This window comes from Protopterus annectens, chromosome 1.part0, assembly GCF_019279795.1.
Source record: "Protopterus annectens isolate FY-2018-M chromosome 1.part0, PAN1.0, whole genome shotgun sequence".
NCBI lineage: Eukaryota > Metazoa > Chordata > Ceratodontiformes > Protopteridae > Protopterus > Protopterus annectens.
In genome coordinates this window covers 842,640,458-842,661,481 of record NC_056725.1, presented here as the reverse complement: position 1 = coordinate 842,661,481, position 21,024 = coordinate 842,640,458, and positions in this window count along the sequence as shown.

Here is a 21,024-nt window from a genome sequence, read left to right as displayed (position 1 = left end):
AGACACACCCCTCAACATGTCTAGACAGTCATGAAAAATAAAAAGCAGTGGCCAGGTCGAACCCAGGATACTATACACCATAGTCAAGGTACAGAACCACTAAGCCATGACAGCAGTACCTAGAAATGCAATAATAGCTCATATATAGGAATGAATACAAACTACAGCATGACAATGCAGGTTTACTGAAGTTGATACAATTCCAAAATGGCCAATCACAGATATGTGCGGGAAAAACGGACTATATAAGCCCCATAGGCGGGAATACACAGCATAAACGATTCTAGACCAGACCTGCAGGCAGAATGTCAGGTGTAGGAGAGGGTAGTCGCTTTCGAGCGCAGAGGTGGGGTGTTGAGGAGTCCAGGTACATGGCCTGGCTCCTAGTCCACAACCATGAGGCCCAACTCATGCAGGGCCAGGTCCTCTGGGGAGCGTACAGGGCTGAGGCGTGGGACCAGTTGGCTCATGAACTCACCAGTGCCACAGGAATTCCAAGGACAGGTGAGCAGGTCCGTCACCACCATGCGAACCTGAAGAGATGCAAGCAGGACCAACTGAACCTTTGGATCCAGGAGGCCCGGCAATCACCCAACGCCCCACCACTGAGTAAGTAACAATTAATTATGTATGTAGAAAGTTAAACTACCTGAAATTATGGAGATGTGTATTCCAATATTACTTCATTTATATTACAGCTGCAGGTGTCCGTTCTGCGAACCGCAGAGCCTATGCCGATAGGCTGGTGCGATGGCGGGGGAAGGCAGGTCAGTAATCCACTACTAGTAACTGTAAAGATATATAAATGTATGACAGTCAGCAAAAGAGTGCAGTGTAGCCAGGAAGGAATTAAATCTGCAAGTAACAGTGTGAAAGTGTATGCAAGTATTGCCTGATTACAACAGTTCCCAGCCTGTAAGTGTAAACTAAACATGACACTGTCCAACATATATTTTGAAATAAAACTGCCCTGCCTGTAAGAAAATAGTACACAACCTGCAGCAGCATGTAAAGTATAGCTGCAGAAGAGGATGAAATCACGTGTGAAATATATCCCTGTGGAAATACTGAAACATGACAGAAGTGAGACTGCTGGAAAGAACTGTAATAACTACTGTTAAAACATGTCAATAAAGCCTAGAAGTACCAGTCTGAATAGTAACATGAAAGCAAGTGAGAGAGTGTGAGAACGTGTCAGGAATACAGCAATACAGTAGTAAATAACCCCTGAATAAACTATACTGCAGTTAGGACAGAATTAAATGCATGTGAGACTCAGAACCAAACAGCAAAATCTGTTCAAAGTGTTGCTGCATGTGGAATGTGTACACCAAAATCTGGATATGTTGCTCCAAGTCTGAAATATGCAGATAGGATGATTGTCTGATATACCAAACATCCACACTTGTCTACAAGTATATAAAGCAAAGGTAACAGGATGATGTATCTGAACAAAGCTCGATATGAATGTGTATGAACAGCAATAAAATGTAGATTGATGTTGCAGTAACAGTCCCATCTGCAAGGTTAAGTAGTTAACATATAGGACACTGTAGTTAGAACAGTAGGGTGTATATAACTGTAGCTATTAGAAATGTACAGCATATGTATTTGTATTCGAAGGTGTTAATATTACTTTATTTACCCCACCCTCTAACCACCTATAACCCATTCCACGTGAAAATGGTATGTGCAATCACAATTACCACCCCTGGACGTCTGTCCTGTTGGGTCATATATATTTGCATGTCTGTTGATGCATCCGCCCTGTTCATACATCCACACCTGATGGCCTGTTGCCATCAATCAACCCTGCATGTTGTTGGACTGTGTATTACTGTTCAAATTATGCATGTGTTATGCACGCTGTTCAATGGTGTGAATATCTGGGTGTTTGGTTAATAGGAATACTAATGCATGCTGTTACAACTAATTGTGAATGGTATTATATGTCACTAACCCAAACTGTCATGACATAATGCAAAACATAGAACGACAGGGAAGGCGGGTTCCAGCGGACCCACCTCTCCCACCTCAGCTGGCGAGTGCACCTGGCACTAGTGCCGAGTCCGGACCCTCTTCCGGTGACCCTGTGCCACCTGCGGGTGGAAGCGCTGCAGGGGATGGGGCTCTCCCCCCCTCTGCAAGTGTGGCCGGAGGAGATCCACCACTCACCCTCCGTAGCGTCCAGACTGTGGTGCGTAGGGAGATTGGGACTCTGTCCTCGAGCCCCTCGCCAGCTCGAGGCACGGGTGGCGCAACTAACGGGCATGCCCGTTGCCCGCCTACAGCCCCCAGCACAGCCCCATCCTGGGCAGTGAAGGAACAGTGGCAACTGCCTATGGGTGGGGATATCAGTTCCACTGTTGCCATCTGTGGGCTCATGGGCTCTGGATATCCAAACCTCCGTCCCCGTCAATTGTGTAACCCCCACACGTGTCATACACCGCCCCTGTATGCATCTTGTTTGTCTTGTCTGTTAACCTACTCAACCTACCTCCCCAGCTGTACCGACTACCTTCACCTGACATACCACTCTCACCTGAAAAAAAAAAAAAAAGGGCACTCTGTACCCACAAATAAATTACGCCCCATACATAGCTGCCCATTCCGCACACATGTCTACTGGACATGGAACCTATCAATTCCAATTGGCTGTACAACAAGTATTATTGTTGTCCTGACACCTCTCTCAGGGGTGGAAGGTTTCAAATGTCACACCAAATTACATACATATGCACAGCTGTTGCTGCTGAAGAAATGGGCAGCTATGGGCCTTACCTACATCCCTCCTGCACATCCCAAGCTTGTTTCCCTACTGTCTTACCCTCCTTGTGACCCCTTTTTCACCACTTTCCTGTCTCCCCATTTTTCTTTTCTTTCAAGGAAAATAGCGCGGATGTGCGCAAGAGTAAGCACGTTTAAGTGGTTGTAATCAGGTGTGCGCTTGTGTGCGCAGAGCTAACCGCCAGTGCGCATGCGTGAGCTCCGCGCAAACCAGCACTAACCCGGTTACAGCTGCTTAAAAGTGCCTTAGGCACTTTGATTGACAGGTCCTGTACTCAGTTCAAAAGAAAAATAAAATCCCACTGTGAGCCCCGAACCCAGGACCTTGGCAACTAGAGTCTGCATGACTTACCACTAAGCCATGACTCTTATATAAAAACATTGTGCTAAAGTAAATATATCATGTAACAGTAGGAATGAATGTAAAGGGAATATAGATGTGTAGTACACAAAGCATGACATTTAGAATCACAAACAAAACTGGTGGATTTCCATAATAGTAGTGTGTGAACAGAAACAGCCATGCTAGTTGGAAGCTAGTAGGTAATAATGTCACCATAGCACCTTGCAAGACACACACATACTCACAGCAGGATAAGCACTGCCCATACCCCACAACCTCTTACAGGAACACATCCGGACCAAGTAATAAAATATGTGGAGCAAAGGCCCAAAACCAGGGACACATTACAAATAAAGTTACAACAAACGCAGACAGTTCAGAAAGTAACAGGGTCTACACCTTGTGGGATGTTTGGAAGGGTATGCAGTCTGGAACTTGAATGTTTGTCACCATATTCTGACTTGAGCCCAGACTGACTTGCCAGATAAAGGTGTGCATGAGATATTGACCAAATTATGAGGCAGAAATGTGGACAGCCTGCAAATATCTGTACACATGACGGTCCAACACCACCATATTTGAATAGTTAAGAACCTAGACATAGCAACAGTGAATGTCTTACAGGGATGCCCCACAGACCCCATGTGAAATGTACAAACAGTAGGCAGAAAGGTGTAACACATGCGATGGTAACTATGGAGTCCGGAAAGTATTCACCACTCGCATGGCAGAAAAAGTGTAGTAATACATATGCTCATGCTAACCCACAGTCACAACTGCAGCATACCAGACATTTTAATGGGTGTACCCCACTGATATGTACCATTCCATGAGGCACATAACTGATGAACCTGAAAGTCTCTGGGGCCTGCTCAGCAGCATACTCAAATACCCTAATAGATGTTAAGGCCCACACCATGGCCAGACCACACTGCATGCTGTAACACCCTAGCAGATATAGCAAGCATTCCAAGGTGTGAATGTACATGGAAAATAGGAAAGCTACAGCAGCACACTACAGTCAAGACACCTAGCAGGCATACAAGTAGTGACTGTAAAGGGCAACTATTGAAGCCTTAGCAACAGAGTGCAAGCAAAAGTGAAAGGAAAGCACACACACACACACACACACACATTAACAATAGTAGTAGTTGTAGTTGTCAGTGTACATACACAGTTAGTACAGGAAACTGGAGAAATGAATGGAGGAATGTTAATCTACAACACACCTGGAAATATGAGAGAGATACCAACCTTTACACTCACAGAACATTGTCCACAGCATAACAGCATGGTCCCTGCCCTTAACATCTGAAAGGGCTACGCCTATCTCACACACCTTTTTATAGCACTGTTCTGAAATCACAGTGAGAACTGCAATCAGTACACAACTGGCTGCATGCAATTAGCAAATGCTGGCTAACAATTGGTGCAGAGGCCATCACATGGGCATATGCAGATACCTACAAAAGTATGCTGTACTCCATGTCCACGCATGCAATACTTTCATTGCACCCTGAGAAGGACGTGAGAGACAGACAGAGACAGAGAGAGAGAGAGAGAGAGAGAGAGACAGAGAAACTGCAATTAAGCAGACAGAAACGAATTGTTCAGCAACAGCTACCTGAAAGCTGACAACTGGGAAGTGGAGCAGCAGGAGAGAGAACCAGACAGCAGCAGAAGCAGCTGTGACAAACACAGGTAATGTAAAGTAATACTATAAAGGTGTACATACTGTGAACCCTCCATATGTGTCATTGGTCTGTATCCATATGTATATGAAGATGTGTAAAGGGCAGGAGACATACAGCAACTATCAGTGAAGGCTGTACATACATTTGTATGTGAGAGCATCTATGTGCACATATCAATGTTGTTTGATTGTAGGTTGTAGTGCCATGTACAAATTAGGTTACACAGCTATGTATGTTTAGCAGTATGTTAGTGTGTGTATACAGTATGGTAGACAAATATGTTGATATACCTGTCTAACATATGGATATGCATGTATGTCAACATATGTATGTGTATATATATATATATATATATATGTATATATATATATATATATATATATATATATATATATATGATATGCATATATGTATACATACATAGAGAGAGAGATGTAGGAATACATAGACAGATGTCGATAGAATATTGTACCAACATATCTATGTAATGCACACATGCAGATATAGATATATGTAGATACATATACATAGACAGACTGATCTGACTACCTACAGGTATGATTGTATATGATGACCTGCAACACAGCCTGTCCCACCCCTCTGTCACTCACACCCCCTCTGTGCCCCCCTCTCCACATCTATAGCAATATATTTACATCAATATATATATATATATGTGTATATGTATATATATATATATATATATATATATATATATATATATATATATATATATATATATACATATAGATATATCTATATACATATATATATATATATATAGAGAGAGAGAGATGTATATAAAGTCTGAGTGAGGCACATGTGTACAGATGTATTGCAACAGGTGTCTGGTGACAAAGGCATGGAGTGAACACCAGTGTCAAATCCGGAGTATCATACCACATTCCAGATCACCTACACCAGTAACCACCAGATATGTGATTGGCCGCCCACCACTGCATGTGTCAGGGGTGAGCAGGGTAAGAAATGTGTACAATAGTGGCCCCAATGATAATCACAGTGGCACACTATCCCTGGAATACCTGCACATGGTATGTGTCCGCAGACATGGTGAGTCAGGTATGGACATGTAGGTCGGTGTACCCCCCACACCACATAATGGATGCCATGGTATGGACCTCACATGACAGCAACAGATATGGAGAAGGACACAGTGACATGTACAACACTGTGACAATGCACTCAAACACATTACCAATGCACAGTGGCTGACAACACCACAGAGTATACATATGCTACCCACATAGAGGTTACCACTCCCAGATTTACATATGGAGGTCACACCCATGACAGATGTCCAACAACCATAGTAACACCTCCCACCATCCACAACCTAAATGTCTGCTGTGTGTCGTCCGTGCCACTACAATAGTGTGCACATGTGGAGGTAAGAGTTCCTACTCACAGATAAGACACACCCTGCAATAAACCACACAGTGTTAAGAAGCGAGACTCCCCATGAGTACATGTCACACATACCCCTGCTGAATGTTAGTCAGATAGGTAATATGCCATATGAGTCACGCTGTGTAACTGTGTGACGGCAGCAGGTACCATCACACCACATGTGTCACAATGGTCAGGGTAGCAGAACAGTACACTGCTGTAGACACAGGGGCAATAGCATATTGTATAGTATTGTATTGTAATGTAATGTATTGTGTTGTATTGTATTGGTATGGTGAGGTGCCTCCTTCATGGAGTGGAACCACTGCTGCTGTGCGCCAGTGTACAGGTACATATCCTGTAGTCAGGCTAGTGTTACATAGCACTTCTATATGTGTGTTTAGCTCCTGTCAGAGGTTATGTAGCATGCAACTGGGGATACCATCAGGTCCCATCCATGTTGTGTATTCTGCTATCCTGCGGGTGTCTCTCACCTGGACATCTGTGATGACGGGGAGGTTACAGTCAGCTGGGATAACTATGCCTTATTACAGGGGAGAGGGCGGGGTGACACCTGCACTGAACCTGTCCACCACAATGTTGTCGATATCTGTGGTGTCAGTGAAATATGTGTTGTGTACTACCTATGGGCATAGAGGATGGCTCCTGACCAGGTTGCTAACATAACTGAAGAAGGCCTCCTGGTCATCTGTAATGTCACTCTTGATTTCCCTCTCAATGTTGCCCATGTAGTCAGTATGATGGGAAATAGATCCTTACCAGTGCTGCTCAGACATGCCCTCCCTTCAGTGAATGATGCTCTGTCTTGCAGTAGCTTCCATCTTCTGTAATACAATCTGTCTATGGTTGGGGTCCACCAGACAGGATGCTGTCCCTTTGTGGAGAGTGTCTTGGTCATATATGGGATTGCATGATCCATGCATTCTTGGAGATGTCTGTAGAAAGCAATTGTGTAGGGGTCAGCATTGTGGGTTGTATCTGCCACTGGCCCAGTGGGCTGTAAGGATACCATATCACTGTTACAAAGTGTAAAGTTTGTATCTGTAATGTTATGCACTATAGTCATCTGTGCTGGTGGTGAAGGTGGGATATGTATATCCAGGGCAATCAGTGTGTGGTCAGCCCACAGTAGTTGCCGATGTAGGCCATACAGTACCTAGATACAAACCCCCAGAGTGAGGAGGTGCTTCTGACCTGAATCGGTGTTCTGACTGCTGGTGTTTGGTAGTATGTTGTATGGAGTCTGCCAGGTACTGTTGCACAGTTGCTGGCCAAGCACTGATACCTGGCCATCTACATGTGTATCCATCAATAGACAGACAGATGCTACATATGTGAGATATGTTGTATCATAACAGTCGAGTAGCATGTGTAGTATGTGTGCCAAAGTCTGCTGACATATATTGCTGATACCAGGTTATTTTCTTTCTCAGGTACATGGCCCACCCGCGGAACCCCACCTACTCCACAGCTGAGGATGAGGAGATACACCAGAGCCTGGTGCGGGACTATGCAATACTCTTTTCCCGCACCAGCCAGAATCATCAGGAGAGGGCTGCACTGTGGCAAGACCTTGTCCGTCGGGTAAATGATATAGGCACGCATAATAGGACATATGAGCAGGTACGACATCACTGCAGTGATTTAATCAGGCATGTCCGTCAGCGTGCGTCAGATATCCACAGCCAACAGGTCGCCACAAGTGGTGGGTGGCTACACATCCCCACTCACTAGACTGGAGGGACTACTCCTGAGTGTAGTGGCTCCAGTCCACCAGCAACAACAACAGCAGCAGACATGCATCATGATGGAGGCTGGAGCCACACAGCAGCAAGACAGTGAACGTGCAGGTAATATGTCATATGTATAGTTGACTGTTGTGTACACTGGTAGTTAATGCATGTGTGAGGTGTGTCCTTGGCTTGTAGCTGTCACCATAGTATTTAATGTGCAAGTGTGATATCCTCAATATTAGCTGCTGACCTGTGAAAGGCGACTGTTGTACTCCTGACCTGTATCATACTCAGTAACAATGGCACAGTTGTGCCCACTGACATTAGTTTCTTCATGTCTGCAGGACCCTCTGGTATAACTGCAATGCAGCCTATCCATGCTGGTGAGTGTGTGTTAACAATTCCTGTAATAGTGTTGATAGTAATAGTACTATTTGGCTCACTTAATAGTGCTCTTTGTATGCATGTAGGTGTGTCTGTGTCTGTGTGTTGATATCACGCATACTGAGTACTGTACAATTGTGTGAAACTGTGTGCATGTGTGCATGTGTGCACCTGTGCAGGTTTGCAGGTGTGCATGTGTGCATGTGTGCATGTGTGCATGTGTGCACCTGTGCAGGTGTGCACGTGTGCACCTGTGCAGGTGTGCACCTGTGCATGTGTGCACGTGTGCACGTGTGCACGTGTGCATGTGTGCATGTGTGCATGTGTGCAGGTGTGCATGTGTGCATGTGTGCACCTGTGCATGTGTGCAGGTGAGCATGTGTGCTGTGCATCGCTGGTAATGTGTAGACATTGTAAACTGTGTTTCCTGTTTCCTTCTCACAGGTTCTGTTGCTGCTCTGGTGTCATGTAGCAGGGAACCTGAGTCAGGTGCCGTGGGTACTGATAATGATGACATCGGTGTAATGGCACAGGAAGGTATGCCAGGGTCCGCCATTGGTCAGCCGATTGACAGTACACAGCTGTTGACCCCATCAATGCGCACAGTTATCCTGCCAATACACCCCTTGTCACCACTGTCCCTAGGTGATGGACAGCATACAGTGGGCATTGACCAGGGTAATGTGGTATCTGTGGCACATGCCTGCGCACACAGCAGCCATGGGCATGGCCCAGAGATGGTACCACACAGACAGATGTCCAGGGGTTCTCGTGGGAGCATCCATGGGTGTACTGCCCCTGTCAGACGTGCCCACAGAGGTCTTACAACCTCAGCTATGTTTCGGACTGTCATGCAGGCACAGTCACGTATGGAACGGTACACCAGACAGGGTCTGAGGGAGCTGGCAGCATGTCGCACAGCCATGACTGACAGTATGCGTGACATTGCGGCTGCCATCCGTGATTTCACCGATGTCATAGACAGACGTTGTGGGGACATATTAGACCGGTTTCACAACTACATGTCCATGAGCCAGGGTGATGGTGGGCGGTTGAGGCGTCGACGTGGCCGTATGCCAGCAACAGCAGCAGCTGGCAGTCGGCGCGGACGACAACAGGGCCGCGGCCGCCCCCGTAGTGCCAGCAGCAGCCCCAGCAATGCTGGGTCTGTGCTGTCATCAGACCGCCCCAGGAGACCACATGCACGTGGCTCTGGCCAGGCCCGACAGGGATCTGTGTCCAGTCAACGAACACCTGCTTCTGATGACAGTACCCAGTCTGGGTTGGTACCGGATACGGTCCGTAGCACCCCTGCAAGGCACAGGTACCGTGTCCGTGGCCAGAGTCATTGATCTGTATGACCTGGCAGGTACAGTCTGTGGCTGTCCACAAACACCAGTATATGGCAGCCATGAGGTGGAACTGTGTGCATCCATACACACATGCAAATTGACAACACCTAGGGCTACCGCATACATGCACACACTGCATCAACATTGCCCCACTTTCTACTGCTGTCTCTCACCAACACACATACACATACATGTCAATTGGTGGTATGGGTGGCTGACTCAGGCATACCAAGTTCACACCCTGTGCACATGATGAAACTGTGCCACCTCCTGCAATCTGTAAAAACTGTGCAGGTACAGGTTAACATGTTGCTGATGCACAGGGTGACCACATAGATGTGTAGTAATAGTATCATGTTGTTAACAGTACTGTGTGCTGAATTAATTGTGGGTATATCACAGCATGCCTGATGCAGTAAGTGTGTGATTGTCATGTCCTGTTGTCTACACCCATGGTAAGTACCATAGTGTATCATCTGCACATGTTGGCATACTGGTGGTAATGATGTCAACAGAAGGCTACATACATAGGTAGCACAGGGGATAGGGTAATGAATATAGTAATACACAATGATGGACATGTAAATTGCAAGTGGCATGTTGCCCACACTAGACTCTGCAATGCAGATGTTTGAGGATGTTGATATGTGTGCAGTACTACACAACTGGTACAGGACACACAGGAGCACCCTAGCACTGCATGCTCACATCTCATACCATGCTAGACAGCCCCAACACACATAACTAACTGTCACAGGAGGGAGAGTCCCCATATATGTTAGGGATACTGTGGTGGCAGGCCAGGGAGCATACATCCTACTAAGTATGAACCACTGAGTGAAGGCTCAGTGTCTGTTATTTGACGTGTATTACTGCAGGTATGAGCACATGGGTTTCTATCCAGTTATTGTACATCCTGACAGTACATGCATGTTCTGTACACTTGTGTGCACTGAGACTGGACCCTAGCCATCTAACCCATGTATTTCCATGTACATGTGCATAGTGCCTGCATATTTGCAGTGTTACCTACTGGAACTGGTACAGCTTGTTTGTTGTACAATGGACTACATGGAGCCCTGTTTACTGTATCTTTGTTTGCATGCATGTTTGCTTACAATTACCCTGGAATACTGATCACACCTGCAATGCATAGTTATAGAGCTTCTGTGGACTCCTAGTGCTATCTGCATAGCCTACTATATGTATGTCCATGTCCCACTTGACAGGTTGTCACTGTTTGTCCTGTTCACATGTACATTGCCTGTGACACAGTGCATATGACCTGCCTGGCATGTGTCCACGTGAGCAGTCATATATGCTACTGCTAACTAATCACAGGCACTACACCTTCACACATTCATCTTCTGTTGAACTACCTGCTTTGCTAGGGACAGCCTGCACCTGTCACCCCTGGCCTTTCAGATATTGGCAAAGGCTCTTGCTACCCCCATAGTGCCTATGTTAGGCAGGGCTCAAATGACAAACCCACCTTCATAGGTATCACAAGGGATAAGACACTAAGAGCAATGCTACCCAACGCCAGATGTCTAAACCTCCAGATGCATGCACCCAAAACACTCCTTGGCATGGAAAACATTGATATCTGTGCAGTAACAGATGCCTGGTTCAGGGCTACTGAGAGCACACCAGCACTACCGGGTGTAACCCAGTTGATTTCTTTGATACAGTCACCAAGGCCATTGCCGAGGGTAAGGTGGTTCACACAGCCTACCTAGACCTTGCAAACGCCTTCGCAACAATACCCCACTTGGGCATTCTAGGGAAGCTCACCAGCTTAAATATAAGCCCCTATGTCACTAGATGGATTGCACAGTGGCTCAAGAACAGAACCCACATGGTTAGCATTGCTGGAGCCATGCCAGACCCCATAACAGTTATGGGTTGTATCCCACAAGGCTCAGTCCTGGGACCCTCTTGTTTGGTATATATTTATTGGAGGTACAGGCCAACACGGATGGACTGTGGCTGTCCAAATATGCAGATGATGGCAAACTGGCCACCATAATCGACTCTCCAGCTGACACAAGCATCTTCCAAAGGGGCATCATAGCAACAGACAACTTGTGCCAGAGCCATGGCCGTCTGCTGAACAGTGTTTAGAAGGGGAATGTGCATCCTGTAGTCTGTTCACCTAGTTGCCAAAAGGGACATTGTCCTCACACACACTAACCCCCCTCAGCGAAAAACACACACTTGGCAATTGCAGGATTCAAACCCCTATCTGACTGCTATGACACTAGAGACGGACGCATTAGCAGAGCACGCTATTTACATTACTGTGGGTTTTCTCTTCCCCTGCTATACTTATAGAGTGCTGACATCATCAGTGTTTAGAAAAGGGAAAGGGCATCCTGTAGTCTGTTCACCTAGTTGCCAAAAGGGACATTTCCCTCACACACTAACCCCCTCAGACAAACACACACACTTGCCATTCACAGGATTCAAACCCCTACCTAACTACGTTATGACACTTGAGACGGATGCATTAGCAGAGCGTGCTATTCGCATTACTGAGAGGTTTCTTTTCTCCTGCTGTACTTATAGGGTGCTGACATCATCGGTGTTTAGAAAGGGAATGTGCATCCTGTAGTGTCTTATCCTATTTGCCAAAAGGGACATTTCCCTTACACACACTAACCCCCCTCAGACAAACACACACACTTGCCATTCGCAGGATGTGTGTCATGTTGTGTAGTTACTGTACAACTGCTTTGTGTGTGAACACAACAGGATTATACTGTGCCTGCAGTGTTTGCATGGGATACTTTGCATACAGTTGTCAACATCCTTTCACACTGACCTAACACTGTAGTACTGTATAGTGTACTGGTAGTACTTTGACTGTGGTGGACAGTATCCTGGGCTTTACTGCTATCACTGCTTTACATTTCGATAGTGGGCACAACAGCCTGGTTGGGGCCAGTTGTGTACATCTGACCATGTTGCATTCTGTTCAGATATGAACTACTTACACCAGGCTTGTCCAACATTGTTAGTGTATTCCACAACATAGGTGTACAATTGCAAACACTAGCGATGTGTCCTAGTCCATGTCTAATGCAAGTTGGAGAGTGTGTTTGTCCTTCAACACACATTGTAAGAGGAGTTTGCCATGACATATGTCATGGTTAGTATACTGTGCCTCTGTCTACCTGTGACATGACAGTGATACCCAGGATAAACCTACCATCTTCCGTCCACCCATCAGGATTCCTATTGAGGAAGATTGATAAGTGACTCTATGGGTAGCCTGTGCTGAGGGTTCACTCATGGGTGGGAGTGGCTTCTGTGTTATGGATCACACAGTACAGCTTGTCCTATGTAAGTCAGTGCTGGGGTTCAGGTCTCTCATGTGCATAGCTCACTGCCATTCAGATTGTACAAGGTGCAGCATGTTTATTGATGCCAGCAACACAGGCAACACATGGCATCTGTGCAGGCTGTTTGATACTCCTGATGAGGTACTGTTGGGGACTTTACAGTTGATGGAGGTGTCTGCTGAGGTACATCCCACAGGGGCTATTGTAGTCGATTGTACCACTGATGCAGGATGACTGCAGAGCCACAATGACCTCTCTTTATGTAGATCTGACAGCCTTCATGATTAGGTGGGTATATGGTATGTTTCTGTAAACACTACAGCACATGTTTGTCCAATGCAGGATATCTATCACCCTGTGTCCCCAGGTCCCTCATTACATGTTAACTACATAATGGGTTAACACCTATGTGGTAATTGGTGGGCACTTACTGTATATCCACGGGGGTTGACTATACATGTTTCTGCACTTAGCTTGCTGACATGGCTATGGCACCAGTTGTCTGTTTCTATGTGGCCCTTTTGTGGGATGCATGTGTCAGCTGGTGGATCATATGTGGTGAGCAGTTTGTAGTCCTCTGCAAAAATGTTAGGACACAGTCCTTCCATGTTTGCCTGTACCTATGGGACATATATACCAGACGAGGGAGATACCAGGACAAAGCCTTGTGGGATGCCAGTTATATCTGGTTTGTAGTCTGACATGGCTGAAGCATGTCTGACCATGTCTGTTCTGTCCTTGGTCTGGTTTGCAACCCCTCTACTGACATGTGGGTTTATATTTAAGCTGGTGAGCCTATCTATACTGAACATGTAGGGTATTGTATAGAAGCCTTTGCAAGGTCCAGATACACTGTGTGGAGCACATTGCCCTCATCAATGACCTTAATGACTGTTTCAATTGAGTCAAACATGGTTAGGGGCAGGATCTGCACTTGAGAAGGCCACACTGGGTTGGGTCCGGTGCCAGTAGGTCCCCAACATCCTTATGTCTGTGGTACATGCTGATCCTTTCCATAGCTGTGCAAACTGAGCTTCTCAGGATTCTGGGGTAGTACTGTTCAGTATCCATTCAGGCAGCACCTTTGTTGAGAAGGACCACTGTTGTTGTACACTGCTCTTTGGGTACATATTCTGTGGTAAGGCTGACATTGAGCAGTAGTGTGGTTTGGCATTCCATTCATCTTAGAGTCCATGTTGCACTAAGCCCAGGACACCATCTCATACCATTGCTGCTGTGTGTTTTGCTTTGGAGATGTCTGTTACCTCAGCATCTGCAATGTCAGGGGGCCAGCAGTCTGCTGGGATAGATATTCTCCATTCGTGGGGGTGGGGGGGTTTGCACTGCACCTGTCAGGATGTATGTTGGCAATATGTGTGTGTGTTTGTGGTATTTGTGTGATTCAGGGCATATCTGTGAATTCCCAACATGGCTCCTACCATCAGTTGTGTAAGCCTTGGGATTATCCTTAGTGTCCTGTACAATTTGTATCTACATAGGTTCATAGGTTCATACTAGGCTATCCACCCTGGGTATTTGTTAGCCTAGCCAGAGTGTGTGTGGCTTTTGAGACCCCTTGCTATGTGGATATTATGGCCATTTATGATTTGCTTTGCTGTGCCTCTGTCTGGACATGACACAGTGAAGACCCCCACTGTAACTCTACAATCATCCATCCACTTGGCAAGATTCCTGTTGAACAGTGTCAGTGAGGGGCTCTGCCTAACATGGAGTGGGATTCTGGTCCAGGGTGTGGGGAGCCTCTGGATTATGTATCTGTCCCACCGGCACATCCTATTTCATTATTTGTTGAGGTTGACATCTCTCACTCTCGCAGCTCCAATGGATATGTGTTTTCTGGGGTGGAGCATGTCCATTACTCCTGTGTTGGGCATGGCCTCCTACAACAGGCATGCAATGCCTCTGTGTGGGCAGTATGTGACTGGATTCAGCTGGGGTGTCTACAGCCAGGCAGCATATGACATATATTTGAGACACTTTATACTCTTGGTGAGGTACCTTTGAGGTCTTTCGAACTGCTGCAGGTGTCAGGTAAGGTAGATCCCATATGAGGCATTGTGCTAGATTATGGGTGTGATTAGAGAAAAGTATAGGGGCACAGTGACCTCTGTTGCCGTAGATGTGACTCCTTTCCTGATACGGTGTCAAATGTAGACAGTCTTCCTAGCAACATTGGCAATGTGGGTGTCACATAACAGGTTACTGTCCACTTGTGTCCCTAGGTCCCTGGTTACTCCTTCCATACATAATGGTTTACCACCTATGTGGTAATTTGTGGTACCTTGTTTGGTATTTGGTGGGACATTCATACTGTCCAGTGTCTTTAGGACGGTTGGGGGGGGGTTATTGTGTGTGAGAGTGCGGTCTGTAGCATGCTACAGACTGCACAGCAGTCTTGCCTACAGTTAGTTGCACATGGGTGAACTCCACTGCCTTGTGCATTGTCAGTTACCTGGACGTATGGGTGTCTGTGCTGCCTATGGATACTCACCCTCCTTTTATGTTTTGTTCCAGGTTTTGGGGCCATGACACATGGTACGTGGTATAACCTGGTAGTGCTGGTGTGCTGTCAGGAGCCTTGCAGCAGGTTTCTGTCACTGCACAGACATCGATGTTCTCTATTCTGGGAATGGCCTCGGGAGCATGCATATTGGGGTGTACACATCTGGCATTGGTCAGCATTTCCCTTATGTTTCTTCCCACTTATGTTTTCTAGGGTGCTGGGTCAGTCTTTTCAGCCTTGCCTACAAAAGGCTCTATGGAGGTGGCAAAGGCCTTATCCAATATTCAGACGCCCAGGGGTAACAGGTGCAGGCCATCCCAAGGACAGCTGCGTGGCTTGTCAAGCATGACATCCCAAGCAGACAGACATTGGATCCCCTTGGAATGACACCAGTAAGTGTGCTACTTGCTATGACTGATCATTCCGTGTTTGTACTGTGGCATTATTCTTGGTAAGGGTAGGATGCTGCGAATGGTGAGTGTCATACCGGCCTGGACTACATAATCGGATAGCTCATCTGTGTCTCTTTACATGTAGTCTAGGGCAGTACATCTCAGGTCATTCACACCAGCATGGACTATGACTGCATCATATTTCTACTTGCTTTGGAGTGACCTACATATTTCTTTTATGTGGCATATTGTGGCAGCCTACAGGCAGCTTACTGTACCCTTTCCCTTGTTCAGTCTGGTGTGCAGGACAGCAGTGTGTCTGACTATGGAGTCACCTATTACAACTGTATCAGGCATGTTGTTTCTCCTTCTGGCCTGTGACTGTTTGGCACACCAGCTTTGTGTGCTATGTGTTGCATGTGCTATGTTTGGAGGCTGTTTCATTGGGTGTCTGCTTTAGAGGCCTCTGTTGGTGTGCTGTGTTTGTGATTTCTGCCTCCGGGAATGTATTTCTGTGTTTATGTGTTTGGTTTGCAGTTGTGATAGGTCTATGTGGGTATGTGTTTGTGGTGTGTGTGGTTACCTTCTCCTACTGACTTGTTTTGGGAGTACTGAGTTGAGGGAGCTCAGCCTCCAGTTTGGATGGATGGTTGCATCTCTCACATATATTTGTATTTCTTGGGTGGAGTTGGGGGTTGTCTGTGTACTTGGGGCAGGTATAACATTGCCTCAGGATTCACAGATTCCACTTGTTGTGGCTGGCCTTAGTGGATTGCATGTGTGGACAGATTTTATTGCCATACTACTGATCAGTAATTACTTCATTGTTCATGTTTGCTCTATCATGTAGTAGCTTCCTCATTCTCTTGCATGTTTTGGTTATGGCTGGTGTCCACCATGCCAGATTTAGGCACTGTGTCTTGTTTTAATTTAGGACTGCATAATCCAAGCATTCCTGGCAGTGTTCATGGAATGGCTATATTACAGGTTCTGAGGTGTGGCCCATATTTTGCACCTGCACGGGACCTTTAATGGATTCCACATCAGTTTGGAAGTGTGCAAATATTGCTTAGCACATGTTTTCCACTGTGGTTTTCCGGCCAAGGACTGTGGTCAGGATTTGTATATCCAGTGTGATTACTATATGGTCTGGTTTTACCAGTGAGCAATACACTTCTCATCTTGACATCCCGTACCCATGTTGCTGATTATCACATCCAGTATGCTTACCCCTCTTGTGCGGGTGGTACGTTGTTCCTGGGCCTTTTGGTTTGTGGATTCGATGAACTTTTGTCCTACACTGTTGCAGCTGGTATAATGCTCCCAGTCTATATGTCTGGGTATTTGCAGTCGCCCAATATAATGTGGTTTGGAGGACTTGATATATTCATGTATTCCAGCATAGGCCGGATGCAGTTCCTGGTGTTGGGCCAGTAGTCTGTAGCAGGCTATAAACTGGGGGGCAGTTTTAGCCACTGTTACTTGAGCATGGCTAGTCCATGCTGCTTTTGTGGTGGTACCAACATGGGGGTGTGGTTATCCTTGACAATTCTTGCTAGTCACCCTCCTTTTGTAGCTTGTTCCAAGTTTTGAGGCTGTACAGCACAGTATGAGGTGTAAGCTGGTAGTGTTAGGGTGCTGTTGTGAGCCTTGCCTCAGTTTTCTGTTACAGCACAGTTATCAACATTCTCCATACTGGGTGAGCTTAGACTGCATGCATCTTGCTGTTTCAACTTATCCCTTATCTTATTCTTATCCCTTCTGGTGCCTATGGAGATAGGTTTGTGTTTTGAGCCTTACCTATTCAGGGCACACTGTGCGTGACAACAGCCTTTGCCAGTATCCATACGGCCTGCACTGATAGGTGCATGCCAGTCCTAGCAGGTGGTGCATCATGTCATGCTCAGCATGTCATCCCAGACTGGCACACATTGGGTCCCCTTTGAGTAACTGCGATACTTCAGTCAATTGTTGCACTTGATCATCTCGTTGTCATGTTGTGGCATGCTGCTTGTTGAGGGTAGGATGTTAGTCAGGGTCCTCAGGTGTGCATATGGTACTTGGTGTTACATTACTTAAAACATAGCATTCATGCCTCAGGTGGTGCTGCAGGGCTGCCTCTGTCGGATGCGCATATTACACTTCCCTGTACATGTTTGAGAGCAGGTTGTGTCACGTTAGGCATCCCTGTTACTATATGAGTGAGTCAGAGAGGGGTATCATTCCCAAGGTTCCTACTGAGCCAATGTATGTGATAACTGTTGCCTCTTTGCCAAGGCCAGGGCATACTGGGCATGCCTCCTTCTGCCTACTGGGGCAGGCTCAGGTTGTTCCTCCTCCGAGTCACGCTGTGCCTGTGGTGGCCTTGGCAATGGTGGGGGGCTGTTTGGCCCAGCCCTATGCTGGTCCTGCTGCAGCTGTTTTCGCAAGATCATATTATGTAGCATAGCACATACCATGACAATTTGGGTACATGTGGTTGGTGTGTACTGCAAGGCTCCACCAGATGTGTCCAGACACCGGAACCGTGACTTGAGCAGCCCAAACACACGCTCTATTACATTACGTGTTTGTGCGTGTGCCTCATTATGGCATTCCTGTTCAGGTGTGTGTGCGTTTCTGATGGGTGTCATCAGCCATGGCTCCAGTGCATACCCTGCATCCCCCACTAGGTGTCCGTGCGGGATGTCCCCATTGGCAAATGTCTGGTACAGCTGCGTCAAATGCCAGATGTGGGAATCATGGTAGCTCCCTGGACAGCCAGCACACACATTCATTATTATGCCCTGGGCATCACACATGACCTGGCAGTTGATGGAGGGGAAGCCCTTGCGGTTGATGTATGCCCTACCCCGCTCACCGGCTGGTGCTTTGATGCATATGTGCGTGCAGTCTATTGCACCCACTACCTCAGGGTATTCCACTATTTGCTGGAAGAGACGCATGTTGCTGGCCAATACCTCACGGGCATTGGGGAAGTATACATGATCACCGACATGTGCTGACATGGCATCCAGGAACTGGTGCAGTACCCTGGAAGCTGATGCCTGTGATATCCCCATCATATCGCCAGTTGGTCTCTGGAAGGTACCTGTTGCTAGTATTCTTAGGCCAACACATACCTTGGTTTCCACTGGGATGGGTTCCCTCTGTTGGTTCTGTGTGTGAGGCGTGGCCTGCACAGCTCCACTATTTGCTGCAGGAGGTCTCTGTCCACTCTATAGCGCTCTACTATCTCCAGCTCATGTAACCCGTGGTAGGTGACCCTGGGCCTGTACACTCTTCTCCGTCTCCTCACTGTGGGTTGTCTGGCACCATCTGCATTGTCACCACCCTCAGCAAGTCGCCTATGTCTCATTATGACAGCTATGGCAGCCCCTAACATTTCTGCTCTGAGTTCAGCTTTTTCAGTTTTCACTTCTGATAACTTAACTCCTGTCTTGCAGTGTCTCTTGAGAGAAACATTCTGCACTGCTGTTTGCAGAGTTTTAAGTGCTGGGCTGGCCTAGTATTCTGCCTGTGTAATTGCCTGCATCTAATTGTTTTCACCTGCTAGCTCCAGCAGTATTCCCTGCTAACTTCCTACTACATCTGTTGCTTCCTTTTTCCTTTCTGTTTCCTCAGGGTGGCGCCGTGTGCAAACCAGGAGAAACACGCTCACAGTGGCTTACACGCGCGCACACATACTTACACAGTTCAGAATCTGCTTATTTGGTTTTAAACGCATGCATGCCCACGCACATGGTGTTAAACATCTCCCAACACGCTCCCACATGCTGAGTCTGCCTTACACGTGCGCACACTGCCTTACACGCGCGCACACTGGCTTACTCGCGCTTCGTGGCACGCACACGTGTGCATACACGTCCAGCAAGAAACTTTGGTGTAGGCAACAGTGTACACCTTCCATTTCTTGACTTTCTCATGTTTACTTAGTGGCACACCTCTTTCCTTGATATCTGTCTGACATCTGTCATGTAACTCTAACCTCCAATGAACTGCATCTCTTTCTACCATTCCCCCTGTGATGTCACCTATCTCCTACTCTGTTCCTCCCCCATATGTAACTCTTACACTACTCATGTAGTGTGCTCATTTGCTATGTGACAGTGGAATTCAGTATCCTTACACTCATTTGCATCAGATTGCCTACTAATGCTTAGTTACATCTCTTAGACTCAGCTTCCCCCCTTAGCAACCACTACACGGTGGCCATGTTGGTTTTGCTCTGCTGGTCCCTCCATTGACATTCCATGTATTGTATAAAACCTACATTTGTGGGTTTAAAACCTTCGTTTTTATGTTCTATGCAGCGCAGCCCGTTTGCGGGCTGAGCTGGTTTAAACATCGGCAATCGAAAAAAAATTTATATTTTTAATATATTTGCATGGGGTCACCTTGCCAATGGCCACCTATTTGGCCATTGGCATGCTGCCTATCACATATGCACCCTTTATTTGGAGCTGACATGGCTCCATTGCGTGTTGCAGAAACGTACTCAGTTGTCAACTGAGTACATTTCTGCAGCTAAAACGGCTCTTACACGAGCTGTTTTGGGCTTCCTGGATTGCTAATCAGCCTCATTTGCATGCTATTCGGCTGCAAGTGAGTTGATTAGCTTATCCACGCCCACTCCGTGTAAGAGCCGTTTTAGCTTGACTCTTACACAGACTTTGGGCTGTTCCTGGATCGCGAAGGCTGCATGGAGTCTTACACTACTCTTAGACTCCATGCAAGCCTTCGTGAATCTGGCCCATAATCTAAGAATAATGCTCCTTCTCGTCTGTGTGTGATTTTCCTAGATACCTTTCCTAGTTCTTTACTATTAGGCTGGGAGTAAATCTTTTAATTGGAAAGTAAGACAGTTGAAAATTGCACTGTTCTGTACTGCAGCTCATGACTTGGGAACACAAATTCTTACCAGCCTGTGTTCTCCTATTACAGTGCACTTCCTACATACAACACATGGGTGAGAAATGAGAGTTTTATTCAGTAGGGTCAGTTATTTTAATAATATCAGGCTTACCTTTCAGAAGATAATCA